Raw genomic sequence first — 22,169 nt, 5'->3', positions numbered from 1 at the left:
TGGTCAAATTTATTGCACTTTTCAGTTGCCTCCCAGCCAAATTGTTCCTCACCCGTAGTTGTGAAGGACAAGGAACACAAGAGTCCTCTTCTGGAGGAAGAGGAGGGATTTTAAGAAAAGGAAGCCGACGGATGAAGACTAATGGGTTCAATGTGGTCTAATCCTTCCTTTTTCACCAGACTTGTCAGCTGAACACACACAGTCTGTCTCTAAGTGTTACCATGCATTGCTGTCTCCTTCACACATGCAAACTTCTTCCATATTCTTCCATATTCTTTATGTGGAATAAATAGTTATGTACAGTAATCCCATTGTGTACATCATTTACACACAGGTAATACAAATACTCGTTTAGGTTGTGCTATGAGGTGTATAGTGTATAGTTGTTTGAAAACTATTTTATAATTGTTATATCTGTACACGGCCACACGTCTCCAGCCGTGCACGTGCATGGAAAGAGACATTCAAGCACACAATATAGACGTGTAAAATATTATAGTATTATAGTATTTGTACACTCTTAGCCGCCAGGTGATGCAATATGCATATGGAGATAAATAATAGACAGTCAAGACTTTCAGAGAGACCAGCCAATACATGAAGATGTTCTCCAAACAGGGTCAAAGGGTTCACAAGTTTAGAAACAATAAAATATGTCAAAAGTTAACCGATATGAGAATCTTCTCAACTTAACATAAATATTCCCAGCAAGGAGTCTTAGTTTCGGAGTGATTCGGGAATATTGTCAGAGAACCCTGAGCAAGGAATGGACGGAAACCTCTATCTTGGTGAGGAGGTGTGGTTGACCCTGCTGCTTAAAAGTCCTCTTCCCTGTGGTCACCATAGGGACCACATCCTTGAGAGGATTCTTGAAAGTTTGGATGTATGGATGGATGGACGGATGGATGGATGGATGATAGCGAGTTAAAAAGAAGCAAGACGGCTGTTGTCGAACACAATAGACGAGCGGCCGAGTGCGAGTATGAGAAAGCGTCCCTCGGTGTCTTTGGCAACGGACCAGCGAGTGCGGTGCAGCTCCAGTGATGGATACCACCGCAATAATCGCTCTTCCAAAGCCTTCTGCTTCTCTCACACATACTTTGCTTTACTCTAACTCATTCATTTATCCCTCTCTCTCTTTTTCCACCCCCACAATCTATCTTTCTCTCCACTCGGCCCCCCTCCCCACACTGCAGCACACAAACAGAAACAAATCACAGTGTTAATAAAATTAGGTGGGGGGGGGGGGGGGGGGGTAGAACTGCAGCTGAGAACCACTGCAGTGGACTGCAGCCCAACCATCTTAGTCCACAACGACTGGAGACTTCATCATCTTTTCACACATGGACCATCGCGTCCCACCATGGAGGTGGCAGGGTAGTTCTATTGTGGGGGTGGTAAGTGGCGCCCAGAGACCATACAGCAGGGGTCTTTGAAAAGGGTACACAATCTACATATGTGGGCATCCTGGAGTGCGAGTGACCTTTCAGTCATTCTGTGTTCTTTGCTCCGATGAAAAGGCGATGGCGATACGATTGCATTTGACGTCATTTTGCTCAACTAATACATTCATTTTACACAATGGCAGTCTAACTTTTGGTATCAAATCATTTCTGCCAAATTGTGCAGATTGTTTATGCACTTAAAGTACATTGTGTTCTCCATTACTGCTGGTTTTGCAGTCATTATTATAACAATTTGTTCATTTGATCTGAAGTTATTACTCAGTCATGGTCTTCTGCATATCTGAGGTTGGGTCGTGGAGGCAGCAGCCTAAGTAGGGAACCCCAGACTTCCCTCTCTCCGGCTACTTTCTTCTCCACCCAGTGGTTCCCAAAGCGTTCCCAGGCCAGTTGAGCGACCTGAGGTGTCCTACTGGTTGGACGGTCCCTGAACACCTGCCCTGGAGGCATGTTGACCAGATGCTCCACCACCTTATCCGACTCAGCAGTGTTTCTACTCTGAGTTTCCCATCAATGACCGTACTTCTCATCTTATCTCTAAGGAAGACCCCAGTCACCCTGTAGAAAAGTACCCACAATCTTGTTCTTTTGGTCACGACCCGAAGCTCAAGACCATAGGTAAGGGTAGGAACGTACATCAAATGGTACATTTGTAGATCCCGTTTCGCCACATTGGACCGATGCATAGTCCGTATCACTGAAGATGCTGCACCAATCCGCCTGTCCAACTAGTGTCCCATTTTTCCCTCACTCAAGAACTTAAACTACTAAACGCTTATCCCTGAAGCGTTTCAGAGCGAGAACCATGGACTTGGAGGTGCTGATCCTCATCCCTAGACTGCGATTCAGTGAAATTTGAAGATCACGGCCTCATGAAGCTAGCAGGACAACATCATCTGCAAAAATCAGAGACCCAATCTTGCGGTTACCAAACCGGATCTCCTCAACGCCCCGACTTAGGAATGCTGTCCATAAAAATAATGAACAGAATTGGTGACGGAGGGAATATTAATAACATCAATGCCCAATATTCAATTAACACATTGTTGTGTGGAGGTGCAATGCTGACTGGGTAGAAACCGAGAGAGCGGGAGAAGGGGGACAGGACAGCGGGTGTCATGGCGGACGGTCTCCTCTGATGTCCCATAATCCCGCACTCAAAAGCTCTCGCTTGTACAAATACACTCCTCTTGTTGGCTCACCACCCACACACCGCCCCCCATTTCGCCCTCATCCTTCACCCCCAAAACCCCGTAGAGAGCCTGTCACCAGCCCAGTTTTCATTCCTTCATTTTTTTACTTACTTCTGTTTTTCAAAGTAAAAGGCTCATTGAGTGGTGGGGGAAATCAGTGTGTGTGTGTGTGTGTGTGTGTGTGTGTAAAGGTTTGTTTTTGCTCTTGCCAGTAGAACCTTAATGACCCGAGTTCCACTCTGCCCAGCTGTCTCCACACTGCATCAGCATTTCATCCGCACAGACGCTACAGGACCACCCCAAAGGTGCTCTCCCTCCGACACGCAACCACCCAACCACCTCGCTCACCGGCTAATTATGAACCATTGGAGAGAACAGGAAAACAGTCATCCCTTCCCCCCTCCCTCCTCCCTCCTCCCTCCTCCACTCCAAATCCTAATTCCCTGCTCCCTACCTCGTCTTTTCCCAAAGCTGCATACAGAAGTATGAAAGTGTGTGGATTTTTGAAGTAAACTTTTGGATATTATGAGAATAAATGTAGGATGTGGATCACGTTCAGTTGCTGAGTTTGCAGATATGACAACACAAGGGGGGGTCCTCAAGGGGACGCAGACACACACATGTGGAAATCAAATCAACCTCATCTTCTTACAACGGGAAAGGAATTACTCTACATTTAGGAACAGGAGTTGTGTTGAGGTTCGAATCTCCGCTTGGACATCTCTGTATGGAGATTGCATGTTCTCCCATCCATCCGGTTTCCTCCCCCATTCCAAAAACATGCTAGGTTAATTGGCCACTCCAAATTGTCCATAGGTATGAATGTGAGTGTGAATGGTTGTTTGTCTATATGTGCCCTGTGATTGGCTGGCCACCAGTCCAGGCTGTACCCCGCCTCCCACCCAAATTAATCTGGGATAGGCTCCAGCATACCCCTGTGACCCCTAGAAAATAGATTGATAGAGTTACAGCATAGAAAATAGGTTTATTATTTTCTAAATAGGTTTTTTCCTTATTATTAGAGACCTGTTGACATGAAATAACACCCCTATAGTCACCTTTACACTCCTATTATTCTTTGTTTCCACCACATTGCAGAACACCAATGCACAGGCTGTGGAATCACTGCAGGGACATAAGAGATGCTCACCGCTTATAGCATATAGCAAGCTACTGTGCTAACTAGTCAATTTATTTGCTCTAAATTGAAAGTGTTTCAAATGGAGTGGGGAAGGAGGACATCACAAAACTACTCTGGCTTTTTAACCCCAAAGTCCTCCTGTGTCAAACAACTTATTCCTGAGTTTGTAAACAAACAATAGGTATAGATATAACAATATCAACAATGTAAAAATAAACATAGTAGACAACCAAATAAAACCAACCTTCTCACATTATTGTCAATCCAATACTGTTACCGATACCATTGGTACTACATACATCTCACTCCCAGCGGAGTGATTAATTAGCGCTCCCTGGCAGAGCATTGATTGATCACATATTGACCGGAGTAAGTTTGTGTTTTAGTGGGCGTGACAGTCATTACTGATATCATATGGCGCTCTGCTGCTCAGATCAATAGCCGACTTTATTTATGAGGTCGTTTTGACAACACGGACTCTATGAAACCTTATCCATACCATGCCAAGACCATTCAGTCATCACCCGTGGCGACAAACCAGACAAGTGCGGCATTTCCTCTTGAGAGAAAATCAAGATCTCGACCTTCTTTTCCCAAACAGGCAACACACAAAAACACAGTCTGGTTTGCATTATGATGCCAGCGTGTCTCTGGTTGCATTCACATGATCCCAGGTAGGAGTAGTCTTCATGTCTTAAGGAACAACTTCAAATGTGAGGATTAAACCTGGAGCTCTCTCCTGTGTGGCGACCTCTCGACCTTCCGACCTGCGATCGTTCATTCGCTTCTGACGATACAAAGACCTGACTGTCAACTGCAGCATGACTTCTTGATTTCAGACGTGTCCCTCTGCTCCCTGGCAGGCCGTGGCTACTGGGGGCTACTGGGGGCTACTGGGGGCTACTGGGGGCTACCGAACCACACCGCCCCCACAGCCACATCTAATCTAGTCACCTGCATCACACGTGCAAGGACCAACACAGTCTGCTCCTTGTCTCACCTTGTCTCGTGTTCGAGGAAACCCCTCTTACCCTGTGCAGTCACTTCCAATCACCTCTCAGCCTTCCGGGCCAACAACTGGAATGGAGAGATGTTGGAATGGAGAGATGTTGGAATGGAGAGATGCTGTTTCGGATTTTTCACTCATCTACGGCTTCTCAATCGCAATGGACAATATTAGATTATTTGTTGTCTTTCTGAGCCAAAGTAGGTTTTTGTTAATGGATCATCTTCGCCTATCATACGTCTTACAATGCAGCGGTGTGCAAGGCGCAGCCCATGGGCTCATGCTAAAAATAACACACAAAAAAAAGAAAAACTAAAGCAAATGTTGAAAAACTGCAATAATTTTACAAGTAATTTTAAAGTCACAATATTAAAAAAAAACTGTAATCTAACTAGCAAAACTCTTATTGTTACAAGAATAAACAAGGATTCAAATTAAACAAATGAACAAGGAGCCTATACATTGCGATATCACAAGATGCAACGTGTCATTTTAGGAGAACAGAATAACTTTATGACATCACAACTTCAACAACATTATCACAACTTCTGAATATTATATTATATATTGGCACTTCCATCTAAATTATAGCTAAATTATTACCCAAGTTACGCACATTATAGGCAGAACACATACTGGAAGGGGCGTTGCAAGATAGGGAGACACAAGATTGTTGGGAGAAATAATGAAACCACTACGCTACTTATCACTGTCCGTTTCATAGGAGCAGAGCCTGTCACATGTTTATTTCACTTTCCTTCTCTTTGGTGCACTGCCATCGGAAGAGTGACTTGTTCTTGGGAAACATCGTGGAGGGTAAACAAAAAGAACAAAAGTGATAGCCTTAATCGGTATGGCATTCCCAAAACTAACAATTTTGGGAATGCAGAAACGTTGTCAGAAGGTACATCATAAGCCAATCACCACCTGTATAGTGTTTTTAGTGTTTTCACATATTTTGCTCGTGTATCACAAGAAAATCTGTTCTCCATTGGTTTGATTTAGTTAGTGTAGGATCCCCTTTGGGATTTTATGACAAGCTTTCTTCTGACCATCAAGTGTCTTTGTTGGATTGCCATATCTGGTTCCAGGAGACCAAATGTAGTTTTTAATGATTCCCGACTGGGCAGCCCTTTCATTCATGATTATATCCAAATGAACTGATAAATGAAACACTTCATTTATGAGGATATGGACGCTTAGAAAAATAAATGGGAATTTCCTGGAATTGTGTCAATAATCCACAAATTGCCTCAACTCCAAAAAAATATGTAGATTCCAAAAGTAAGCATGTAGCGTGATTATATGAGGAGTGTTTCAGTACTGGGCGGCACGGCGCTCGAGTGGTTAGTGCGCAGACCTCACAGCTAGGAGACCAGGGTTCAATTCCACCCTCGGCCACCTCTGTGTGGAGTTTGCATGTTCTCCCCGTGCATGCGTGGCTTTTCTCCAGGTACTCCGGTTTCCTCCCACATTCCAAAAACATGCTAGGTTAATTAGCCACTCCAAATTGTCCATAGGTATGAATGTGAGTGTGAATGGTTGTTTGTCTATATGTGCCCTGGGATTGGCTGGCAACCAGTCCAGGGTGTACCCCGCCTCTGGCCCGAAGACAGCTGGGATAGGCTCCAGCACCCCCGTGACCCTCGTGAGAAAATGAATGAATGAATGCTTCAGTACTTTTGAACATAAGTTGTAGATCAGCAGGCTACTCCATAAACTGGGCTTTATGGTTTATCTTCATGAGAGCTTCTGTGTGTCTGTGGTCACAAGTGCCAAGCAAGCAGTTGTTGCCCCTCTTTTTACAACTGTAGCACGAGATATGTGATACGCATATCCATCCATCACATCCTGCCTCCAAGTTAGGATTGAAACAAGCGGAAGATTCATGGGGAGCAACTGGTGGGCGGGCAGACATCATAGCAGAGATGATATTGATTTTCTAGAATTCTCTTCAAATGGATAGAATGGATAGAAGATACACACATAAGGGGGGTTCAAACTAAGCCTCTAAGTCTATTAGTATTAGTATTAGTTGACCTAGTCCTGATGGACAGGAGAGCACTACTACTGTCCGAATGACTCAACTGTTCATTTAATCACCATGATTTTGTTCTTCATCCATTTGAGCTACTCTGACTGACACAGATGAAGTATGACACGTCTATCACTGCTGCTGCCAAGACCAAATTCTGGTTGAAATTGATAAATCTATTTTGCTGTGGGCTGGAAGGGGGGGGCGTTGGGGGGTATGTTATTTTCTCACTGGTTCTGTCAAGCCGGCACAGACAAGGAATGAAGCAGGTACGGTATTTGCATTGGCATCCAGACCCCGGGGCTGCAGCTTCATCCCCTGCCGACCGAGTCTCTTGTCAGATTGCCAGAACACCATAATCAGCTCTCTGACAGAAAATAACACAGCTGCCACGGGGAGATTTCTCAAATAATGAGGCTTGGATTAAGGCCATTCTTAGCTGTTTCTGGAAGAATAAGTTTGGCGTTATACGTAACTTCTGAATGGAATTAAGGCTTCCTTAAGACTGATGCTGATTATAGTTTTTATGGATAATCATTTTAGCCTTTAACTAAAGTTGGTGCATGTTTCATCTTTTCTGTATTGTCATTTAAACTGAACTATATTTCAACAGAAATATATGTTTATGAATTGGTTCGTTCTTTGCATGCTTCTTTTTCATGCAACCAACTACCCTCATGTTCTCCTTCACTACATCCATAAAGCTCCTCTTTGGTCTTCTTGTACGCCTCCTACCTGGCAGCATCCTTCTACCAATATATTGACTATCTCTCCTCTGGACATGTCCCAACCATCTCAGTCTGGCCTAAAGGACTTTATCACCAAGGCCTCTAACAGGTAATGTCCCTCTGATGTACTCCTTCCTGATCCTATCCATCCTGGTCACTCCCAATGAGAACCTCTGCATCCAAATATCTGCTACCTCCAGTTCTGCTTCCTGTAATTAGCCACAAAATGCATTGTTCATCTCAGTTGGGTATATTTTTTTATTTATAAAGCGTATGTTCATTCTTATTGTATTTACCCACAATTGCCCACCAAAGGCTCCCTTTTTGTCCACACTGTCATCCACACATTGCAGACATTCTCCGTGTACGTTTTACGGTTGAAAAGTGCTTGTAAACTTTGGTTTATTTTCCAAAACATTGCACGTAGTTTACCCCTAACTTCACGAGGAACATTGTGGAACCGTTGAGGGTGATAATGGTGTGTAATGGTGATTTGTTGGTAAATGAGAGACGAGGACAGAATTACCATTACACTCTCTGTCAACGCAAAGTGAGGACGTAGGTGGGCGATCACATTTGATTGGTCAGACAGCTGACTTGCACATTGAATCGACAAATTCGATTGGCCGGAAGTTGCAAGGACTGGAGAAAGTTTTGAAGCAATTCTCTGCCATTGTTGGAATATACGTGAAGTGGTACTATCACAACATCGTGGAATCCTCGAGGGTCGAGCATATTACGAGAATTAATGACAACAGAGGGACATTTTTGGAATAAAGCGCCACAAAAACAAGAAAAAGATGACAGTTGATCCAATGGAGGAGAGCAGCTCGGCATGTAAAACTCAAAGTGTTATTCAATTGTAAGGCTGGTACAGTATTATTGATCGCGAGTGTATCTGGTCTCATGTCGCCGGGTGTGTGTGTTTGTGTCCCCTGACTTGGTGAAGGGAATGAAGTATTATTTCACTGCTGCCTGAAGTACAAAAGAGTAAAAGATGCAAGGCAGGCTTCCCTGATTGTCGTCTCACTTGTCCGTTTTGTCTTGCTCGTTTTTGCCTCTTTTCCTCGTGTAGCTTAATGAGGTGAGTGTGTATTTTCTGGCAACGCACACGTAGGCTGACATACAGCTCCAGAGTGTTTGTTATGACAGACTAACGAGTGAGACAAACCAGAAGTGGTGGAGAGAAACAAGCACACGCCTGCGATGAAATGCTCCCATAATAACGCGGCCCTTGGTGGATCTCAAACACATTTAAACACATAAAATAAAAAACCTTGAATAGAGGGATTTTATGGCTTTTCTGATGAGAAAAACAACATTCTTGCCCCAAAGCCCCAACTCAGTTTCTGAGTCTCTGAGAGGGAATAAAACATAACAAAAAAGAGCCCTTTTCTTTTTTTTTTTTTTAATCCAGCAGAGCGAAACGTCAAGGCAAGGAAAATGAATCCTACATGTGACACAAACCGGGTTCCAGTGTACACATTACAGCTTGTTAAGAACGGCTAATTTGGAGTGACAAAACCGCTCAACACAATGCCAGCAAAAAGCGAGTCAGCACTCAATATCAATTAGAGAAAATCTTAAACAGAGGCCGACCAAGACGTGCGTGTGGGCAATATCGACAGAAACTCTAGTTGACTCATTAGAGGCCCCTGTGGACGGTGGCTAGTCAATGATCTGAAATGGCCACTATAGCAGCGCGCCCGCAGTCCGTAGCTTAATGAAAAGTGAAGGGCAAATAAACTCTCACTGCTTCATTTCTAGTGAGACACGACAAACCATCGCCGAAATGCCGCTTGATTTCTTCTTTTTGCGTGAAACTCAATGAGGAAGTTGTTTTCAACATCAAGTCATTTAAGTAACCACACATTTTGTATATATGAAATTTATAAAAACTAATTCATTTAGCAATCTTCACTGGCTAAAAAAGGTCAGTAAGGATAACTCATAATGCCGCCTACAGAGAACATACTAACTAGTTCATCTTCAAACAGCTAAAATAATGCATAAGGCTAAAAATATCATTGGATGGTCATATCATCTCCTACTTCAGTTACATTATTAAAAAAAAAAAAAAACTTAAACTGTATTGTGGAAAGCAGGAAGTGAACAAATGTAACAGTTAGTGATTGTAAAAGTACCAGATGGAGGGGTAGGATTTAATAAGCTTTGCTTCTTCCTTCTCCTTTTGGACATGTGGAACTGGGAACTGATTATGGGATGCACTCAATTGGAATCTGATGCATGTTCAAATGAAATAAAACCATTACCATTACCATTACCATTACCATTACCATCACCATAATTCAAATAACTTACAGTCGTCCCTCATTTATAGACCCGACCGCGATAAATTAATTTTCACTATATAGGTTGCAATATAATGTTAATAGATCACACAAAACATGTTTATGACTATCTAAATATAGTTTTTAATGTTAACATTGGAGCCCTGTTGGAGCCCTGTAGACAGGAAATAACATGTTTATAGTACCTTACAGTCCTATTATTCATTGTTTACACCACATTGTGCAGAGGGACCGCTAGCTAGCAAGCTAACCATTTAGCTTTGAATTTATTTCTTCTAAATGTAAGAAGCCAAAAATTTTACTGCCACCTAGTGACCAAAGTACTATTTATTACTTGTATTTCAATATGTTCCCTGCTGGATAAGAAAACAGCATAGACCAGCATACGTTTTGTGCATATGTTGTGTTTTCATACTGGTATGCTCCTCAAAACAGCAAAACCAGCATAAGTTGTGTTTTCGTGCTGGTATGCTGGTCATGTTAGTAGCTGGTCTCCAGACCAGTATACCAGCACAAAAACACAACATATGCTGGTCTTGCTGGTAGCTGGTCTCCAGACCAGTATAGTACCAGCATGAAAACACAACATATGCTGGTCTCACTGGTAGCTGGTCTCCAGACCAGCATACCAGCACGAAAACACAACATATGCTGGTCTGTATGCATTTGCCTATACGGCCTAATGGGACAGTCGACTGTGGTTACAAATGCAATCTTTCAACAATTGCAACGTCTCCCACATCCTGACTTGTACGGCCTCTCTAACAAGGGTGTGATGATGGTGAAGATGGGCTGTTAGACGTGAAGACACATCAAGGCAGCCATTATTGACATACTGTCATTACAAACGTGTTAGCACCTCCATATGACGACAACATAACATCTCCCAACACACACACACATACTACATCCTCCATAACACACATTTCTGTCAAACTGGAGGCGGGCTGGAGGCAGGCTGAGGCAAGCGGGGTCGTCGGCTCTCCCGTTCAGGGAGGAGTAGAGGAATTTGGGGCTAAATAAACAGGGGTCTGCTGGAGAACGAAACCAGCCCTGCCAACTCATACACTCCCTGCAGTCATGACAAGGGGGGGGGAAGCACTTAACATTAAACATCACTTCATACGTGCGTACACACACACATTGGGATCATGTGAAAGTAAAAGGGAGGGACTTCAAGGGCCAAAGTGTTTAGGCTGAAAATATGATGGTGGTGTTGAAATGCTTCAACAATCTGCCTTATCTGCATTTTGTTCTGAATGCTGGCCACTGCCAAATGCCCTCAATACATTCATGTATCCCGTATACACCCTCCTGAAGTTGAACAGTTGGGAATTCCAGCAAAACTTCCGAGGTCAAATCATCGTCTTTTATTCCGAAATCATGCAATATTTCAGCAGTTTGGGATAATTTTTTACTAAACCCAAAACAAATGAGATGCTGACCGCTCTCCCAGTCTGGATTAGGTTTGACGTTGGCAGATCTCGTATCCTGGTGTGTGCTTTATGTTTCACCACGGGTGTAGCTATTTAACAGGAGAAGCCATTACATTTCAGGCTGAGGCCAAATTGCAGGCCTGATTCTAATTATCCAAAACATTCAACTTTATGAAAAGCTCTGGTTTAATTTGATATTCTAGAAAAAACATAGACATGCATTTATGATGCACAAACCTTGCATTTACTGTAATAAAATAGGGGGCATCTGGCATTGGCTGGTTCCTTGCGTGTAAAGGTTGTGTATCACATACGACCGTATCATCTAATTAGTGTAACAAACTGCTTCATTTATTAGTTTTTTGCTAGTTTTTTGCTCCAATCGTTCAACCACCAATCATAGAACAGCTGATGAAAAATATCTTGCCGTGGTTGGACAAAGAAGCTTTAGTTTGCTTGGTGGTTGTCATCATTGGTGATTGCCCAATGAGGTTTTGAGTTTTCAAGGCTCGCAATGTGACCGTCGATGGGGTGGCGGCTAATGTGGCTACGGTTCAAAGTTTACGAAAAAAGTTACAAGGGAATTTTCGGTTCTCAGCTTCTCATAAGTTTTCAGAATCGACTTTTCTTTTGGCCAACATTAAGGGATGACTATTTGCAATTCTGGATATGAATGACGTCGCTCAGGAATGATGACCAGAAATGTCTAGTTTGTTTCAGCAGCAGTTGCGCAACATTACGGGATTAGCTGGTTTGTGGGTCAGTGGCGTTTCACCATTACCAAATGGAGGAGGAGGCGTTTCCCAGCATGTGTGACGCCCGCACACAAAACGTATGACCACTTTTGTTTGATGTATCTTATTTGGTCCAAAATAATAGAACAGCAAAATTGTACTTTGTTGTTTTGCCAAATACTTTATAATTAATGGCTTTGGGTTAGGATTTTCAAATTGTCTCCGGTCGGATGTGGCCTGCAGGCCGGGAGTTTGAAGCATATGTAGGTGAAATACTTCTTGTTTCAGAGGCTTGTTTTGTGACACTGAACATTAGGTTGGAATGCTTAGTTTGAAAACCGTTATATGAAGTGAAACTCAAATAAAACGTAATTGTTCACCCTTTTGGTAATAGTCAAAAGTCTTCTCTCATTAGAACAGACCTTTTAAAAGGCACTAAATGAAGTCTTCACCTCAAGTTTGCCTGTGAGACGTCACCATGAAAGTGAAGCCGCAAATGATGCGATGGAGGAACATGCTTGAAGTGCACTCACTGCAGTCTGGTGCGAGCAGATAAGCCAAAGTAAGTCAGCTAAAAATGAATTATATGTAGAGTTGACGTGTAACCTGAGCATGTCTCTTTCAAGACTCCTACTGGAGTGCCGCCTGGAGGGGGAGCATCCAACAAGGTGAAAAGGGGGAATACTAATGAAGCTGTGATGACTCAATGGATCCCAGCTAAGACTGGAAGCGAGGGCAGCCTCCACGGCGGGATACAGAACAGGAACATGGAAGAGGAGGTACCAAAGAAGGAAAAGACAGAGATGAGAAAAAAATATTGTTTTTCTAAGAAAACTACATATTCAAATCAAAGTATCATTATGAATCAATAAACAACATCAACATTCATCAATTATGGATGTGTTTTTTTTTGTCTCTCTCAGTTAAAGTAAAGTTACCATTAAAATCATGGACTGTTGTGAGGAGGTAAACTTATCATAACACACACCAATAATGGAGGGCATTCTTCTTCTTTCTCTTTGGGCTTTTCCCTTCAGGGGTCGCCTCAGCAAATTAATCGCTTCCATCCAACCTTGTCTTCTGCATCTGTCTCTCTCAAACCAACTACCCTCATGTCCTCCATAAACCTCCTCTTTGGTCTTCCTCTACGCCTCCTACCTGGCAGCATCCTTCTACCAATATATTGGACATGTCTGGACATGTCCCAACCATCTCAGTCTTGTCTAAAGGACTTTATCTCCAAGGCCTCTAACGTGTAATGTCCCTCTGATATACTCCTTCCTGATCCTATCCATCCTGGTCACTCCCAATGAGAACCTCAGCATCCTCATCTCTGCTACCTCCAGTTCTCAATGGGGTACAAGACAAAAAGAACAAGTATTTGATAAAGTTATATTTTGTAGTCCGCCCACAGCATTGCTATTACAAATGTCACAGTTATCAACCGATCTGTCTCTCGAACCTTTAAAGCAATGATCTGCTTCTCTTCCCACACCAATGGAAACGGAAGGAGGAACTGTGCTTCTTGGTGGAAACGAGCCTTGATAAGCTTTTGATCCCAGTTAAATGGGCACACATCCACGAACCCCATGATGCCATGGCATGCGCTCCTTAAGGTGCTTAGACATCAGTGGCATTCATCCATTGGGAATGTGTGTGCAGGCATGTGTGTAACCTCCGTCTTCCAGACTTGTCTTCCTGCTTGTGTTACTGCACAATTAAACAGGCACTGCCGTGAAGCGGAAATAGGATTAGAGAGCCTTTTCACATGTGCACAGGACATTTGGAAGACACAGCGGCTTTAGAATCAGAGTGTGGAGATCTGGAATCGCAGTTTAGATAGTCAGAGGGACGTCAGATCGCTCATAGAGAGGCGGTCTTTTAGAAGAGCAAGGAATGGCCGACAATGAACTTGTATTGATCTTGTCAACACTTTGTACTAAATGGCAGGAGGTCATTACTCAACATAACAGTCTTACTCACGGTGTCATAAAAAATAGACTAAAAGCGTCCCACGCAACTTAACAGATTTAAGTGTATCTGTAGATGAACAAAATAAAACTGTGCTGCCAGATTATTTTAGCAAAGGCAGTTTAACACCTGTTGCGCTGCCATGAAGTGTGGATGAGAAATGATGTGGCTAATATGTGTGAATGTTCTGTAACAGCTTGGTGTTCCGTGTAGACCAAGTGAGTCAGGCTAGTATGAAAGTCCTTTCCAAACTATTTCAACAATTTGCTTCTGCTCCTCAGAGAACGGTGGCGTCTGTCTAACGAAGATGTCAGCTGCTGTTCGTTTTTCAACCGTTCCCAGGATCCTCCCTTTTTGTTAGTTATAGTCCATATTGGGCAATAATACTTTAAATGTTTCACTGACTCATCTGTGATTCATCTGGTTGACTTCTGAAGTCTCCAGCACCGCCATGTACTTACTGTGGCCCTCGCATGACGGTTGCTTTTCTTCAAACCCATACCATCCTGTGATGCTATTCTGAGTACAACGCTATTCTACTGAAGAACCGATAGGTGCGAATGTGCAGCAACGTCCAAATTATCCAAACCCAAGAACACACATTAAACACAATGTTATATAAAAAAATGGGAAAACAACAAATGGGATAATTCTGCTAATTAAAAATGCTGCGATCACATAAACACAGACCTGAAGTCTGTTGACTTCAGAAGTCACGCATCCTCGGTTAACAGGACGTCACGTACGTCACAACAGGACGTACGATTTAGACGTGCGATTTCTGGAGTTCCCAGATTGCTGCGTTTTTGGGGAAGCTTTGTGCATTTTATGGAGTTTGTGGATTTGCAGCTTTTGGACGCTGCTGCATCAAGCCCCTCCTAATATTTATCTACATGGCCCACAAATTGTCCCTGATAGGCAGTGGAGGCAAATCAGTTGAAACCATGTGTAATACACGATTGATTCAGATATTTTTAAATAAACTGTATAGGGTTCTTGTAATTTGTCAATTTTAAAGTTGTTTTAAGGTTCCTCATAACATCCCAATTGCTATAATTAGACTGCAGCATGTCTTTCTTCAGAGTGTTAATGATGTGTTGTGATAGGTATGTAAACTGTGGAGGGACGTAGATGGGTTGCGGTGAGAAGAGAGGGATGGACTTTTATCTAGGATGGATACCATCATTACCATTTGAAAGCTGGGTATACAACTTTTCAATCGCACCCTACACTCAGGAAGAGTCTAAACTTCAGAAGACTAAACAAAGGAGAAAATATTGAATATGGCACTAATCATAATCCGACACGGCATGGCCTGACCTATGCTGAGGGCTCTACAGGGTGTGTTTTGTTTGCCGTAGTCATTGATTTCCTCTCATTGTTTAAACAACCTTGCCACCTCTTTTACAGAGCCAAAGCAAAACAAGAGTAATGGATTTGTAATGATTCAAAACATTATAGATTTTTACTGTAGCAGCAGGCTCACCGGTAGAATTGAGACATATTGATCTGATCCCACAGGGCTGCTCATTGGATGCGGGAAAAGAGCATCAACATTTCTTTTAGGAGAATAAGCAAGTTTTGCTGCATCTTCATTCTCTAATGTTTTGCCTTTACAGCAGCGGTGTCTGATGTTTTCCACTGAGGGCCAAAAATGACAAGAATCAAGGGCCAAAAACTGAATCTCAGCTTTGTGATATAGTTGGAAAAGTGTGGTACAGTGATGGGAAAAGTGTTTCCCCTGATTTCCTTTTCCTTTTTTTTTTTGCATGTTTGTCACACTTAAATGTTTCATATCTATAGCAGAGATGATGATGCTGAGGTTCTCATCGGGAGTGACCAGGATGGATAGCATCAGGACGGAGTACATCAGAGGGACATTACATGTTAGAGGCCTTGGAGATAAAGTCCTTTAGGCCATACTGAGATGGTTGGGAGTAGAGGAAGACCAAAGAGGAGGTTTATGGATGTAGTGAAGATGGATGGATGGTTGGATGGAGGAGATTGGTTTGCTGTGGCGACCCCTGAAGGGAAAAGCAGAAAGAAAAGAAGATTTTTTGTGTTTGAATGAGACCTATTAATAGTCAAAAATATGCATATTCTTTGGTCACTTGTCAATAATGTTCTGTAGGTGTGCTGTACTACAACGTTTGATGAGACACACAGGATGTGATCGCTGGAACAACAGGCCTGGCAGACGTCTACCCAAGGGAGCACATTTCTAGCACAATACAAGCACAAATCTTATTTACTTTATGTCTTAAATGGTCTATTCACTGTTATTGCGTCTACTATATTGGGTCACACAAGTCTTGAGGTGACTATAAGGTTAGTTCATATATAGAGGGCTCTATTCATGTTAAAAAATTAATTTAGACGGTTTTAAAAAGGTTTTCTATGCTCTAACTATGGAAATGTTTGATTTATAAATAAGGAATCCTTTGTGGAAATTCACTATTCACAATTCACCATCTCTTAATTGCGATAATGAGGGATTACTGAATAATCACAAATACATGATCATGAGTTGAAGGTGAGGAAGACTCAGCTGAAGCTATCAAGCATAGACGTGTCCCTTGCATGAGTGGCAGACTCGTTAAAGTGTCCTCACTGTGTTGTTTAGGCAGGACTGAAATAGCCCATCTGCCCCATTAGCTTAAAGGCTTGATGGTAGATTACTGCTTTTAAGACTTTCTACTTTGTTCTCTCTTTTATATGACCTTGAATGAACTCAAACGAAGACTTTTAATTCGGTCTTTCATCATGACTTTGTATTTTGACCCCGTCTGCTATTGTGTCATTGCTTAATTCTCCCTGAAGGTTATTTAAAGTAAAATTACTAGCTCATTGCTTTATAATCATGTTATTAATTACACAAAAACTATGCTTCTTTTTCTGTGGTGATGATGATGTAGTCACCCTTCTCACTTCGCCCACAGAGGTGAGAGTGAACTTTTGTTTCTAGGGACACATCAGTGCAAAAGTGTGTGTCATCCGTCGCCTCTGTTAGTACTTCTAATGATCTGCAACTGTTTAAGAATTAAGGACGTTAGATCTGGTTCAACTTTTTCAAAGAGTTCAAATAGAAGCTCACTTTTACTCAAGTGGGAAGCAAAATATATCCAGTAGCAGGAAAGTGAACAGAATTGTGACATTTGTGGTTGTACTGTTGTTTTTGTTTTTTTTTTTTTTACAACAATGACACAGTTGAACATTGAAACAGGAAATCACATGTTTCTTTACTAATCCAAAACATATTTCATTTCCTACGAAAACACATGCATTGGAACAGAATCAAGAGAACAGCATTGCGCCCCCCCCTCCCCCCCTGTCTGTTTGGATATCTCTCCCTGCCTGTCACTGTCCGGCTCAGAAAGGATGAAATCACAGTCGCTGCATTGGCTTTCCAGTGCACTCATCAGTCCTGAAAGGGAAGGTCACCCACAGCGTGGACAACAGAGATTCAATTTAAAACCTGTGCAGCTTACAGAGGACCATACATACTGGATGTGTGTGTGTCTGGGGGGGGGCGGCTGACAAGCAACCTTTTTCTTGACGCACACAGTGAGGCAGTGCTGTCACTCTTATTGACAAATTTAAAAGTGCTCATACACTTTAAAATTACACTCAAAATTAAAGTAAAGTATACTTTACACATTTGCACATTAAAAAAATTAAATGTAACTTACACTTGGGTGAGTGATTTCGACTACAACCACAGAAACTACAATGGTGAGCCCTTTTGCAGATTAACTGTTTTGGTTGGGTCGTATGTCAAGGCTCAGCGTCCACATCGTATTTTGTACACAAGGGGAGCAGTCATGCTTCAAAAAGGACATCCTGTAGAAAAATGGAGAAACAGAATTACAATAGAGTTAGGGAGGGGGGGCTTTGGCGGGTTGAAAAAAACCCATAACACAGTGTTGGATTGGTTAATAGTCATGTTCACACAGAAATAAACAATATAATACATAAGGCGCACCTACATGTGGACAAACAGCAAACTATCACCAACCGTTTTGAGGCCAACATCCCTGGTCTTACCAAGGATACCTTTTAGCCGCTGAGAGGGTCGCGCTTGACCAGAGATGCTGAATAGAATACCGTGGTGTCAATGGATTTATTAAAATGGGATGGCAGATCATTTGAATATGAAATGATGGCAGATGGTGTGCTGCCACATTTATATTGGACACCATCTTTACTGCTCCCGGGTCATGGTCAGTGACCTATCCACTGTTTCTTGACAGTAGTCCAACAGTCCTTATGGCGTATGGCCCATTGTCCATGCTGTAGATCGGTAGATTTGGGAACTATTTGGGAACATTAGTCCCTATCAATAGGTCCATCCCTGCATTGATCTGAGGTAAGGTAAGGTGTCTCTTTGTGTTGGTATATTGAGTTTGTGTTCTGCCATTGACTTCTCCTGACTCCTCCTCACCACCAGTCTTTGGTGATGGGAGTCACAGCGAGCCTAAGAGAATCCAGAGCTTGGAGACCCTGTTCCGTGGATAAAGTCTCCTGTTTGTGACTACTTTGTATAAATGGTGGATAAGGTGGATATGTCTGTGATTATGACCTGACAACTGAGGTATGCACCAAACCATGACTACGGCGTACTGTCACGTGACTCAATAAGTATGTGCTTATGTATGCTAATGTACCATCCATATGTCCACGGGTTACAATGCACACAGGTTACAACTTGATGGCGCCAACCAACGCTGGAGTTAAACCCTTGGTACCACCTTTGGGCCCAATAAAGGGATTGTCCCCTTTCAGCCAGGAACCTGCTCACAAAGACAGGAAGTGGAACCCTTCCACCTGATACTGCAGCACAGCAATGCCTCGGGGGAAAACGCCAGTGATGGATTAGCTTCTATTCCAACACGTGTTGACTTAGGGACACACAGACAGCAGGCAGCAGACTTCGGTATACAATGAAGGCAATCAGAGTCACAGTTGTAGAGGTTGGAGAGCAAATAAAGTCATGCTACACAAAAACGGTTGCAGCAAACAGCAAAGGCGTGGGTAGACGTGGAATTTGGAGTCATTACTCATTGTTGTGTCTTGTCAGAAGATATTAACCCTTTCATCTGTCCAACCCGAGCAGCCATAGAGGAGACATTCTCGGTCTCATTCTCCTTTCTTCTCTCTTTGATGCAGAACAAACTCACTGTGTCCTTTCATCGGGTGGCCATGTATCATAAAAAATGACTGTTATGACCTGCACAGGAGCAACCTGAACCACAGTTGGGATTTCAGCTTAGAAGCTAAAGCTGAAATCCTGTTATACCGTTTACACGTGCTGCTTGCATAATGACTGCACTGTACAAATAAAACAGAAGAAATGACAATAAAAATGACCTGCAGTCTGCTGGACATCCTCTAGTCCTTCAGTATCTCCCTCTGAGTCCAGCAAGCGGCATTTGACACTCCACATACTCTGGTGACAACTACCATTTCCTTTGTACGTTTCTGCTCAGTGTTTGTTCTCGCTTGAGACATGCGGACATTAATTGCATATCAAAAAAAAGTTCCAAAAATTAAAAAATATATATGTTTCAATATAACTTATGTATTGGATAGAATTTGTGTGCATATGCACACACACACGTTAATGGGAACCTGGTTGTTTCCACAAGTGAAGGGCTTAATAAAGCCTAACATCTGAAAAAACACACTGGCAGCACAGTCTAGACACGGAAAAACAGAACACACACCACACACACACACACACACACACACTGTAGACCCCAATTAGCTGACCCTAAGCATCACATATGCACGCATCACACATCATCTCCTCTTAAAAGCTCCTTATGTGCCAATTATATGACATACTAGCTTGTTTCTGTGTGTTAAGGTGTTTCTAATCATTTGACTTTATTTGGTTTGATGAGAGATAAAAACAAGCACTTTTGTTTTATTGATGCGCCTCTGACAGTGTCAATCATTATTATCATTCATTATTATTATTGCAAAGGCAGGATTCGGCTGCACGGTGGTGGTTTTGCAGCCAACTTGCCTCATGTTTGCTTCTGGGCCCAAACAAATGGAAGACACGCCCAATACATTCACCTTGATGTGCCCCATTACATTTGCAAAGGCCAGGGGCACCGTGGCAACATCAAAAGATGGAGCCAGTTGCGGTGGAAGGATGCTCGCTCTTCTAGGATGACATCAGAACTGTGGGTGGAAGAACGGGGTCAAGGCCTGGAGGGAGAGGCGTTGGTCAAAAGGGCAGAGTGTGATCAGCCAGAGAAGGACGGTGTCTGTCATTAACGACTCTGACAACAGAGCATATAATTAGAAATAGTTGTTTGAATAAATTTGCATCAGTAATTAGTTTGACTCAAGTCTGGGTCCAAGCACTGAAGCGATATAAGGCTATAATTCAAGTGAAAATGTATTTTTTTAATCTCATAAATCCTCCAGTTGAAATAGTTCTATACTATCAGCTCTATAACTCATGTCTTATTTTTAAAAAATCCAAAAAAGTGGAGTAAGAGAAGCTAAACTCACACTGATGGACCAGAGTGGCTAGGAATAAAATGGAACTTGAGTGCCATCTAGTGGTGGACTCCAAAAACATCTCACAGATGTCGAAACTTTGAACTTGAAAAATCAAAGGACTTTAATAAAATTTTTTACTTGTAAAAATACAAAACAAGCAAAAGTATACCCTTGTATTACTGTTAGTATTTCAGTTTTTAAGTATTTAAAGGGAATTTTGCTCATCATTCCCAATCCTTATGTGAAACATGAACACATATTTCTTTCACTTTTCTGTGCCTTATAACACGAGAAAACGGGTTAATTTGAGCTATCTTACAATGCTGTCATTGGGATACACATTTTTCAACTATAAAGTCCTCTAAAATAGTCTATAACAACGTTGCATCGTTTGATATACATGCTGTGATCATACTAACACGTACACTGATGATAACAACTTATTTCCCACGGCGCATTGATACACATACTTACGGTAGTCCCGCCAACAACAGCAGCATCTATACAACGACACCAAGATGGCGGCTCTCAATGGGATGGCTGTTTGGTCCAGTCCTCAGGTAAAACATGCCGACGGCAATGCATCTTAATGAGTCTTTGTAGCGAAATTGAGAGCTGGGTATCCATTATTCCATCTGTGAATGACGCTGAGACTTCGTGTTAGTCCGTGAGATAAAAATGTTAGCTGCTACAATAATAATATGGCTGTAGCTTGGTTAACATACAAGTCAATTATGTCAGTTACCGTCAAAATAGGTATTTCCCATGACGCCCGTTGCTAGCAAGCGGATATAAACTCGTTTTCTCACCCTAAAATGCACAGAAAAGGGAAGGACTCCAATAAAAAGTGCAGTTACCCTTTAAGCGTTGCCTCTTTATATCATGCCTTTTTGCCCGTTTCGCCTATTTTTGCCGTCATTTTTGGTTTAACTTTAGTTCTACAATATGCCACAGGCAGGAATTGACTCCCAGGCCACACTTTGGACACCAGTGACTTTGGGAAACTGTAAAGACCAACAGGTAATGACACATCTACAAGTCAATGCAAAAGATTTAAAATACAATTAAAAACCATTTCCAGGTCGATATTGCATAAAAAATGAGATACTGGATTATATATTATTGTTTATTCTGCTTATATCGATGAAGTGATGATGTCCTCCACACAGCAACAAGCTTCCAAGTGTGTCCTTCAAATTGGAGGGGAAGCAAGCTGTCCTCCCTGAATACTTCTAATCTAATATTTTGTTTATGCGTGATGTGTTGAATGGGCAAACTTATTTTTCCACTTATTGCATTTGTCCAGAAGTCAATCCTTTGCTTTATTCTTTTAAGGATGTTTGTGCCACATGGAAATGTGCAGCTTTCCAAATTGTATAGTTTCTAGTGTTATTAAATTGTGATTTATTAAGACTTGCCTGTCTTACTTGTTGATCGGAGCACAAATAAAGAAAAGAAGCATGTGTTCATTCATTACACAAGAGGTGAGCTGTCATTAGTTGACGATATCGCCGTCGATAATGTAGTGGGCAATATTGGTATAGCCGATATCGATAAAAAAGTCCCCAAATGAACAATATGCACATTTTCTTGTGTATGCTGAATTCAAAAAAGTAATTGTCCAAAAATGATGC

At 42.2% G+C, this 22,169-nt stretch overlaps 2 long non-coding RNA genes across 2 annotated transcripts; one reads left to right on the top strand and one right to left on the bottom strand.

The window, feature by feature from the left end:
* Window positions 1–17,349: 17,349 nt before the first annotated feature.
* On the bottom strand, window positions 17,350–21,495 carry LOC131134992 (uncharacterized). The gene is made up of 3 exons (XR_009131509.1): window positions 21,010–21,495; window positions 17,709–17,859; window positions 17,350–17,443 (listed from the first exon to the last, which is right to left on the bottom strand). It is a non-coding gene; the product is annotated as an uncharacterized LOC131134992 (long non-coding RNA).
* LOC131134991 (uncharacterized) lies at window positions 21,002–22,078 on the top strand. Its single transcript, XR_009131508.1, has 3 exons — window positions 21,002–21,095; window positions 21,490–21,555; window positions 21,705–22,078. It is a non-coding gene; the product is annotated as an uncharacterized LOC131134991 (long non-coding RNA).
* Window positions 22,079–22,169: the final 91 nt, after the last annotated feature.

This window comes from Doryrhamphus excisus, chromosome 8, assembly GCF_030265055.1.
Source record: "Doryrhamphus excisus isolate RoL2022-K1 chromosome 8, RoL_Dexc_1.0, whole genome shotgun sequence".
NCBI lineage: Eukaryota > Metazoa > Chordata > Actinopteri > Syngnathiformes > Syngnathidae > Doryrhamphus > Doryrhamphus excisus.
This window is presented reverse-complemented; position numbering and strand designations above follow the sequence as displayed.